This window comes from Budorcas taxicolor, chromosome X, assembly GCF_023091745.1.
Source record: "Budorcas taxicolor isolate Tak-1 chromosome X, Takin1.1, whole genome shotgun sequence".
In the NCBI taxonomy this organism is placed as follows: Eukaryota; Metazoa; Chordata; class Mammalia; order Artiodactyla; family Bovidae; genus Budorcas; species Budorcas taxicolor.
Window position 1 is genome coordinate 31,287,303 of NC_068935.1, and position 10,912 is coordinate 31,298,214.

Here is a 10,912-nt window from a genome sequence, read left to right on the forward strand (position 1 = left end):
AGAGGAAAACAATAGAATGGGAAAGACTAGAGATCTCTTCAAGAAAATTAGAGATACCAAGGGAATATTTCATGCAAAGATGGGCTTGATAAAGGACAGAAATGGTATGGACCTAACAAAAGCAGAAGATATAAGAAGAGGTGGCAAGAATACACAGAAGAACTGTACAAAAAAGATCTTCATGACCCAGATAATCACAATGCTGTGAACATTCACCTAGAGCCAGACATCCTGGAATGTGAAGTCAGGTGGGCCTTAGGAAACATCACTACGAACAAAGCTAGTGGGGGTGATGGAATTCCAGTTCAGCTATTTCAAATCCTGAAAGATGATGCTGTGAAAGTGCTTCACTCAATATGCCAGCAAATTTGGAAAACTCAGCAGTGGCCACAGGACTGGAAAATGTCAGTTTTCATTCCAATCCCAAAGAAAGGCAATGCCAAACAATGCTCAAAGTGAAAGTGAAGTCGCTCAGTCATGTTCAACTCTTTGAGACCCCATGGACTGTAGCCTATGAGGATTCTCCATCCATGGAATTTTTCACACAAGAGTACTGGAGTGGGTTGCCATTTCCTTCTACAGGGGATATTCCTGACTGAGGGCTCGAACCCAGGTCCCCCACATTGTAGGCAGACGCTTTACTGTCTGAGCCACCAGGGAAGTCCAAGAATGCTCACACTACGGCACAATTGCATTCATCTCACACGCGAAGGCAATGGCACCCTACTCCAGTACTCTTGCCTGGAAAATCCCATGGACGAAGGAGCCTGGTAGGCTGTAGTCCATGGGATCGTGAAGGGTCGGACATGACTGAAGTGACTTAGCAGCAGCAGCAGCAGCAGCAACACACGCTAGTAAAGTTATGCTCAAAATTCTCCAAGCCAGGCTTCAACAATATGTGAACGGTGAACTTCCAAATGTTCATGCTGGTTTTAGAAAAGCCAAAAAACCAGAGATGAAATTGCCAGCATCCACTGGATCATCAAAAAAGCAAGAGAGTTCCAGGAAAACATCCATTTCTGCTTCATTGACTATGCCAAAGCCTTTGACTGTGTGGATACAATAAACTGTGGAGAATTCTGAAAGAGATGGGAATACCAGACCACCTGATCTGCCTCTTGAGAAACCTGTATGGGGGTCAGGAAGAAACAGTTAGAACTGGACATGGAACAGACGGGTTCCAAATAGGAAAAGGAGTACGTCAAAGCTATATATTGTCTCCATGCTTATTTAACTTCTATGCAGAGTACATCATCAGAAACGCTGGGCTGGATGAATCACAAGCTAGAATCAACATTGCCAGGAGAAATACCAATAACTTCAGATATGCAGATGACACAACCCTTATGTCAGAAAGCCAAGAAGAACTAGAGAGCCTCTTGATGAAAGTGAAAGAGGAGAATGAATAAGTTGGCATAAAACTCAACATTCAAGTCAATGTATGGCAAAACCAAAAAGAATTGAAAGAAAAAAAAAAACCTCAACATTCAAAAAACTAAGATCATAGCATCTGGTCCCATCACTTCATGGCAAATAAGTGGGGAAACAGTGGCTGACTTTATTTTTGTGGGCTCCAAAATCACTGCAGTTGGTGATTGCAGCCATGAAATTAAAAGACGCTTACTCCTTGAAAGGAAAGTTATGACTGACCTGGCCAGCATATTAAAAAGCAGAGACATTACTTTGCCAACAAAGGTCTGTCTAGTCAAGGCTATGGTTTTTCCAGTGGTCATGTATGGATTGTGAGGGTTGGACTATAAAGAAAGTTGAGCATGAAATAATTGATGCTCTTGAACTGTGGTGTTAGAGAAGACTCTTGAGAGTCCCTTGGACTGCAAGGAGATCCAACCAGTCCATCCTAAAGGAAATCAGTCCTGGGTGTTCATTGGAAGGACTGATGTTGAAGCTGAAACCCCAATATTTTGGCCATCTGTTGAGAGGAGTTGACTGATTTGAAAAGACCATGTTGTTCAGAAAAATTGAAAGCAGGAGGAGAAGGGGAGGACAGAGGATGAGATGGTTAGGTGACATCGCCAACTCAATGGACATGAGTTTGGGTAAACTCTGAGAATTGGTGAAGGACAGGGAGGCCTGGTATGCTGTGGTTCATGGAGTTGCAAACAGTTGGACAGGACTGAGTGACTGAACTGACTGAAATGATTCTTTGGAAGGACTGATGTTGAAGCTGAAACTCCAATACTTTGGCCACCTGATGTGAAGATCTAATGCATGGGAAAAGACCCTGATGCTGGAAAACATTAAAGGCGGGAGGAGAAGGGGATGACAGAGGATGAGATGGTTGGATGGCATCACTGACTCAATGGACATGAGTTTGAGTAAACTCTGGGAGTTGGTTGTGGACAGGTAGGCCTGGTATGCTGCAGTCCATTGGGTCGCAAAGAGTTGGACGCAACTGAGCAACTAAACTGAACTGAACTGTAGTGGCTTACAAAGGAGAGAAAATTTCCCTTTATATTCTGGATGCCAAAAATCCAAAATCAAGGTGTCAGAAAGGGCCACTGTCACTTTGGAACTCTAGGCGAAAATCCTTCCTTGCCTCTTTCAGCTTCTGGTATCTTAACATGTTCTTTGACTTGTACCTATATCACTCCGATCTTTGCCTTCATCCTTAATTGCTTTCTCCTCTCCTCTGTCTTCCATACTTCTGTCTGTCTCAAATCTCCTTATTTCTTTCTTTAAATTTCTATTTTTTAAATAATTTATTTTTTGCTGTACTGGAGTTTCACTGATGCACAGCTTTTCTCTAGTTGTTGTGAGAGGGGGCTACTCTCTAGTTGTGATGTGTGGGTTTCTCATTGCAGTGGCTTCTCTTGTTGCAGAGCACAGACTCTAGGGTATGTGAGCTTCAGTGGTTGCAACATGTGGTCTCAGTAGCTGTGGTACATGGACTTAATTGCTCCACAGCATGTGGGGTCTTCCCAGATCTGAAATTAAGCCCATGTCTCCTGCCTTGGCAGGCAGATTCTTATCCATTGAGCCATAAGTGAAGCCCCTCCTTTTTTTTTTTATAAGAACATTTGTCTTTGGAATAGGAGACCACTCAGATAATGCAGGATAATCTGATCTCAAAATTTGTAGTTTAATTGTATCTGAAAAATTATATTTCCCAAGAACATTTAGTTTACACATTGTAAAGGGATTTTACATATGCATGTCTTTTTGCTACTGCTAAGTCACTTCAGTCGTGTCTGACTCTGTGCGACCCCATAGACGGCAGCCCACCAGGCTCCCCTGCCCCTGGGATTCTCCAGGCAAGAACACTGGAGTGGGTTTCCGTTTCCTTCTCCAATGCATGAAAGTGAAAAGTGAAACTGAAGTCGCTCAGTCGTGTCCGACCCTCAGTGATCCCATGGACTGCAGCCCACCAGGCTCCTCCGTCCATGGGATTTTCCAGGCAAGAGTACTGGAGTGGGGTGCCATTTACTTCTCCAATGTCTTTTGGGGGCCACCATTTATCCCAATATGGACACAATTTGTTTTCTTATATTTTTCAGCTTTTGGATGCTGAGTTCTTTGTCTCATAGCACATTTCCATCTTCAAAATAAAAAATGGATAATTGAGTCTCCCTCATACTATACTCTGATTTTCCTGATTTTGCATATAAGAACCCTCGTAGTTACATTGCCTCCCCACCCCATCCTGGTAATATCACTTTCATCCTGATATAAAAGTATAACATTCCCCTCTTAAAGTCACTTGATACGCAACCTTAATTACCTAATTTAAGTTCAAGGGAATAGGAGTTGGATGTTTTGAGAGAACAACTATTCTTCCCACCACACTATAGAAAGTAGGATTACCCTTTGTTCATCAGAGATGCATATTTTCCCATATTTTGCATAAGTCTGTTCAATGTTCATAGTAAGAAAATCAGGTGCCTTTAATTTCCATTTAAGTTATTATCCAGTTTAATTTTAAAGTGTCTGTACAATGTTGGTGTTATTCTCTCTGTAAAAAAGCAGAGACTGCTTATTAATTTTAATCACATTTGGATTTCATCATGTATAACTTTGTGCTCAACTTGCTAATATTTACTCATGTGCAGAGTATTTTTCTTTCCTTGGAAATGAAAATAAGTCAAAGGATGTTGACTGGATTATATTGATTTAATTATATTATTCTTACTAGAGTCAAATACAAAATTTTTAAATAATAACTTAGAAGTCATATTGGGGGTTTTAATTATAAAAGTTTTTGCAAAATAAAAGCCAAGTGTTTGTCTTGGTCTATGGAAATGGAAATGGGCCGAATTTTGTTTTCTATTTTTATTTTCATGCTCTTATTAATGGTGATCTTATGTTATTCAAGCAAATGTAATTATTACTGGTGTTATTGTTGATTTTTCATAGCATTATAGTTCATACCATTACATACCATTTTTTCTTCCAGTTTTATTGAGACGCAGCTGACATATAGTACTGAATAAGTTTAGGGTATGCATCATAATGATATGATTTACATACATTATGAAATGATAACCACAATATGCTTAGTGAACATTTATCATCTCATAGAGATAAAAGATTAAAGAAATAGAAAAACATTTTCCTTGTGATGTGCACTCTTAGGATTTACTCTCTTAACCATTTTCATATGTACCATACAGCAGTGGTAACTGCAATCATCATGTTGTAGGTTACATCCCTAGTACTTATTTATCTTATCCCTGGGAGTTTGTGTTTTCTGATCACCTTCATCCAATTCCCACTCCTCGACCCCTCTTTCTGGAAACCACAAATATGATCTCTTTTTCTACTAGTTTGTTGGTTTATTTTTGAGGAATCCGTTAGTGATCTTTTAAAGGTAGAATTTGAAAAACTTCTGGACTAGGTTTACTTTAGTAAATATGGAGGTTTGATCATTTAATAGACTTTTATATTCTTATAGTATAATGGGAAATATTCAAAATTGATTCACTGAAATATTTTTCTTAAGTTATTTCCTGCATTTTGTTAATCCAAAGTATAAAGTATACTGATGTTATCAGTTTAACAATAATCTAAAAAAAATTTTTGTAAAATCAGGTATTTCTATAATCAATTACATTGCATGATGATAAAAATAGATATGAGATATATTTTTAATCAATAAAGGTGTATTTCCTGGTTTAGTGATATCACTCCAAAATGCTGAGCACCAAATGAGTCATAAATCTGAGAAAGATCAAGCCACAGTTGAATATATATTACCGAAACACAAAGTACATAGAGGATGAAATAATAAAATAACTAAGTTAGAATCATTCAGCAATCTATTCAATAAATATATTTTGAGCATGTTATGTATGATGGGTATAATAGATCAAACAAACAAATAAATCTAATGCAGTTTGGTATATGCCACTGTAGAAGATATGCAAAGTCTTGACAGTGTACATATAAAGCATTTTAATTCCTAGAATATGAAACACTGTAGAAGATATGATCCTTCAATGTTTTTCTTCAATAAGTTCTATAAAGTTAAGTAAATTATATATGTATTAGCATACAAACACAACAATAAGAAACCAAATACTATAAAGGATTTGGAATATAAATGCTAAAAAGATTTTGAAAAAAATAAAGGTCACTGGAACAGTAAACTAATAGAATTTGAGCAGGACCCTGATGAAAGAATTGGACTTCAGTGAGTGGAAGTGTAGTGCAAGAATATTATAGTCAGAGTATAAAACATGGAATAGAGGAACAGTAACAAAAATGGCAGCGAAGGAGATGAGGAATAAGAGGCACAGTGAAGACTAGAACAAGAATTTTGTGGAAGGGGATAATATGTTATAAGCTTGATTTTAAAAAAGGTAGTGGGCCAAGATTGTGAAGTGTTGGAGATTTTTGGTTTGTTCAGGTCATTTATAATGAGCTCTTGGGTCGACCGTAAAAATACAGCTCTCAGATCTTGTACTACAGAGAATGTAATAGAAGATTCCAGGATCGCCTAAAGGTGGCTGCTAGTGAATGACTGAATGTCACAGTGATACTAAGGCAGATCCATTCCTATGAGATGTAGGACTAATCTCACAGGGCAACTTTGATCTCAGAACACTATATCAACCTGACCTTAATTTTCCTAAAACTGTGTTGCAGTTTAAGACTCTTCATAGCTAATTCTTTCCTCCACAAAGGCCACACTTGCAGTGAAGAGTAACAGTTATTTCCCTCGTCTCTAGCTTCCTGTCTCAACTTCCCATGCTCCCAAAGGACATTAGTGTTAGTGTTAGTTAGTGTTAGTCGCTCAGTCATGCCCGACTCTTTGCGACCCCATGGACTGCAGTCCACCAGGCTCCTCTGTCCATGAGATTTTCCAGGCAAGGATACTGGAGTGGGTTGCCATTTCCTTCTCCAGGGGATCTTCCCAACCCAGGGATTGAACCTGGGTCTCCTGCACTGCAGGCAAATTCTTTACTGACTGAGCTACAAGGGAAGCTCCCACAGGACTTTATGGCAGTAAAATTTCTTGCCCTTTGGATAACACAACTCATAAATTCTTAACCTGGACAGTGCAATGATGAAAATGAGATTTTATTAGGACTAAAATTGTAATGCTATATCAAAAGAAGTAGAAAGTAAGTGAAAAAAAAAGTGAAGTCACTCAGTCGTGTCCAACTCTTTGTGACCCCATGGACTGTAGCCCACCAGGCTCCTCCATCCATGGGATTCTCCAGGCAAGAATACTGGAGTGGGTTGCCATTTCCTTCTCCAGGGGTTCTTCCTGACCCAGGGATCAAACCCAGGTCCCCCGCATTGCAGTCAGATGCTTTAACCTCTGAGCCACCAGGGAAGCCCCAGTAGAAAGTAAGGGCCTGGATATTGGAGAAGTATGGATTTGTTTAAGAGCTATGTGAGACGATAGGAAATTCAAATTTGACAACACATATGGCAAGAAACCTGTGTTGGGAAGATTCCCCTGGAGGAGGGCATGGCAACCCACTCCAGTGTTATTGCCTGGGGAATCCCCATGGACAGATGAACCTGGCAGGCTACAGTCCATGGGGTTGCAGAGGCAGACCTGACTGAGCAACCAAGCATATCACAGATGGCAAGAAAATGATAAAACAAGTATGATGTAGAACTATTTGCTCTGATAAAAAGAAGCAATACATATATCCAATCAAGGATTTCCTTCCAAAATACAAAAACTTCTTCAAATCAGTTTAATAAGACTGTGCAAGTCAGATTAGCTTGAAAAGGTTCTTCCCTATAGATGATTTCAAATCTCCAATAAGCGTATTAATATGTAGTCAACATCAAATAGTCATCAAAGGGATGCTAATTAAAATCAGATTGAGGAACTATTAAATGCTTGTAATACTGCCCAAATTTTTAAAAGTAGATAGATAGAATCAAGTTTTTGTTAAGATGTAAGATAATCTGATTTCCTGTATACTCCTGGTAGAGTAAACTGGTACATTCACTTTGGAAAAGCATTTGGCAATAGCTAATATTGCCAGGAGAAATCTCAATAACCTCAGATATGCAGATGACACCACCTTTATGATAGAAAGTGAAGAGGAAATTAAAAGCCTCCTGATGAAAGTGAAAGAGGAGAGTGAAAAAGTTGGCTTAAAGCTCAACATTCAGAAAATGAAGATCATGGCATCCAGTCCCATCACTTCATGGGAAATAGATGGGGAAACAGTGGAAACAGTGTCAGACTTTATTTTGGGGGGCTCCAAAATCACTGCAGATGGTGACTGCAGCCATGAAATTAAAAGACACTTACTCCTTGGAAGAAAAGTTATGACCAACCTAGATAGCATATTCAAAAGCAGAGACATTACTTGGCCAACTAAGGTCCATCTAGTCAAGGCTATGGTTCTTCCAGTGGTCATGTATGGATGTGAGAGTTGGACTGTGAAGAAAGCTGAGCACCGAAGAATTGATGCTTTTGAACTGTAGTGTTGGAGAAGACTCTTGAGAGTCCCTTGGACTGCAAGGAGATCGAACCAGTCCATTCTGAAGGAGATCAGCCCTGGGATTTCTTTGGAAGGAATGATGCTAAAGCAGAAACTCTAGTACTTTGGCCACCTCATGCGAAGAGTTGACTGGAAAATACTCTGATGCTGGGAGGGATTGGGGGCAGGAGGAGAAGAGGATGAGATGGCTGGATGGCATCACTGACTCGATGGACGTGAGTCTGAGTGAACTCCGGGAGTTGGTGATGGACAGGGAGGCCTGGCGTGCTACGATTCATGGAGTTGCAAAGAGTCGGACATGACTGAGTGACTGAACTGAACTGAACTGAATAAAGTTGACCATATGTAAACTCACTAGTCCAGGATTTCCACTTCATTCCTGGTATATTAGGTCTCATTGCTGTGTAGATTCTTCTCTTTGAATATACTAAAGATTATGTATTCATTCTACTGTATGTATATAAAGGCATATAAAGTTTGAAACCTAGGGGAACTAGTCTTTGAAGCTAAAAGTCAACACAGTGGTCATTCTTGGTTGAGTGTGCATCAGTGCTGTTGAAAATATTATATTTCTTGGCTTGAATGATGGTTATCCATGTATTCACTTTGAAAATTCATCTAATTATACACTTATGATTTATGTATCAATAAAATATTGTGTGTTGTTTGTTATACATGCATATTGTACTTATATATTAAGGGAAATTTTAAGATAAGAAAAAGTTATGATCTTGTGGATTAGACAGTCAAGAATTTGCCTGCAATGTGGAAGACCCAGGTTCGATCCCTGGGTCAGGAAGATCCCATGGAGAAGGAATGGCAACCCACTCCAGTATTCTTGCCGGGAGAACTCCATGGACAGAGGAGCCTGGTGGGCTACAGCCCATGGAGTTGCAAAGAGTCAGACACACTTTCTAAACTAAAATGTTCACATTATTCTTGTTCTATCGATCTTACTGTATACGGTTTTACTGTTGGATTTGTTCAATGTTTTTTTTATTTTCTAGATTTATCAAGTTAAATAGGATTTGACTTTCCCATTAGAGAGCAAAATCCTGAGCACTAGGATAATCTTCATATTCATTCATGGATCTCTCCTTAAACAAAAGTTACCTTGCTCCCAAAAACTTTGGTCATTGCTCTTGTATCTCCATTTCTTGTATGAAGGATGCACCAATACACATATATTCCATGTTTGTGTGTGCTAGGTTGAAAATTATATGTATTTTAACTTCCCAACTTCGGAGAAGGCAATGGCACCCCACTCCAGTACTCTTTTTTTTTTTTTGTTCCAGTACTCTTGCCTGGAAAATCCCATGGACAGAGAAGCCTGGAAGGCTGCAGTCCATGGGGATGCTGAAGGTCAGACATGACTGAGCGACTTCACTTTCACTTTCACTTTCACTTAACTTCCCAATATTATCACCTTAAGTTTCCACTATTATGTTTTAATTAATAAGTCTTTTTAATTATTTAAGACTTTTATTAACAGGTGCTTACATTTTGTTGACTTTTTTGAAAAAAATCAAGCTGCAAACTTTTATTACAAATTAGAAATGAGGTTTTGAAAAATATCAAAACTTGACCATATAGTAAACAATTTTAAAAAACCTTTAAAGGTATATAAAGATATACCAGTCTCTTTGAAAGAAAAACACACCTTTTTTATTAACAAAAAGAAATGTCTTTATCTAAAAATAATAAAAACTCCATGCTGAATAAATAATGCAGACAGTTCCAGTTATCTGTTCAACAGACAAAAAGCAAGAACTTATAATCTTCTGTTCCAATATTTTGTTCATTTCTAATTGCTGGAATTTGATGTTAATTACTTCTTGTTGAATGACTAAACCAAACGATGGTAGAGATAATAAACTGTCATTGACTCAGCTCCGTCCTGCTCAGTCTAGAAAATAGATAGATTCTTAGCTTATGGATCGGCTGCTTTTGTTTCTTTCCTATCTCCTGGTTGAGTGTCTGTATCAGTAACTGAGGTTGCGGCAGTACCAAGGTTGAGGTGGCTGCTGACCTTGGGTCTCAACTTGATTTTCCTTATTTTCTTCATTGCTGTCCTCTCTGGGCTGTGTTTGGTGGGGATGGCCCCTGGAGAATTGTGATCTAGGTATAACCCCATAGTTATTCTGTCTCACTTATCTACCTTGTTCTCTTGCACCCTGGTTGTCAGCACCCTCCATCACTTCTCCCTGCAGAGGATGGTTGGAACACTGTAGTCGCTGTCCCTAGGGTCTCCATACGTACTAAAGTGGGAAGCTTCGCCTCTCATAGGGCCTGGCATTCAGGAGCATTTCCCATCTCTCATTCTCTTCCTCCTTCTCACTGTTCTGCTAATTCTGCTGATAACTGGTTGGACATGGATAGCTTCCCTAATGGTTATGGTCTGCTATATTTACCGCCTGGTGATGGAACTCCACCAGGGCCTGTAACATCTGCTGCCTCTACAACCTTTTCTCCTTCAACAACATCAGACTCCACACTCTCTCCATCTCCTACTCCTCAAAGCTACTTCCTGGGGCTATTTTTCTTTATGGGGTTTGCTGTACTAATACTGATACATTTTCCTTGGTGGCATTCCTGTTGATGAAACCGTATCTGTTTCTTACATTGAACTATTTTACAGTTTCTTCAACCTTCATTGTGATGACCTTGTCGCCACCAATAAATGAGCCTGCCCAGGCAACTGCTTCTTGCATCACTGCCCATTTGACATGCTTTGTGTCCTCTGGGCTGAGGGCAGGGCAGCGGGCAGCCTCTCACTATTCATGGTTGCGATGATGACTAGGACCAACTGTGGCAGCTGGGGTTCCTCCCAGGTTGTGATGGTAACAAGGCAGCAATGTGGGCTGCTCAGGACTTTCTGGGGTTGTGCTCTTCAAATTTCAGTGAAACAGTTGTCACTACACTGTCGTTCAAGGACTCGCTGTTTGCCCTAATGAGCCATTTTCACATCTTTGCTACGAAGG

The 10,912-nt window shown here is 39.6% G+C and overlaps 1 pseudogene; it reads right to left on the reverse strand.

The window, feature by feature from the left end:
• Window positions 1–9,913: 9,913 nt before the first annotated feature.
• On the reverse strand, window positions 9,914–10,642 carry LOC128069390 (Y-box-binding protein 1-like; annotated as a pseudogene).
• Window positions 10,643–10,912: the final 270 nt, after the last annotated feature.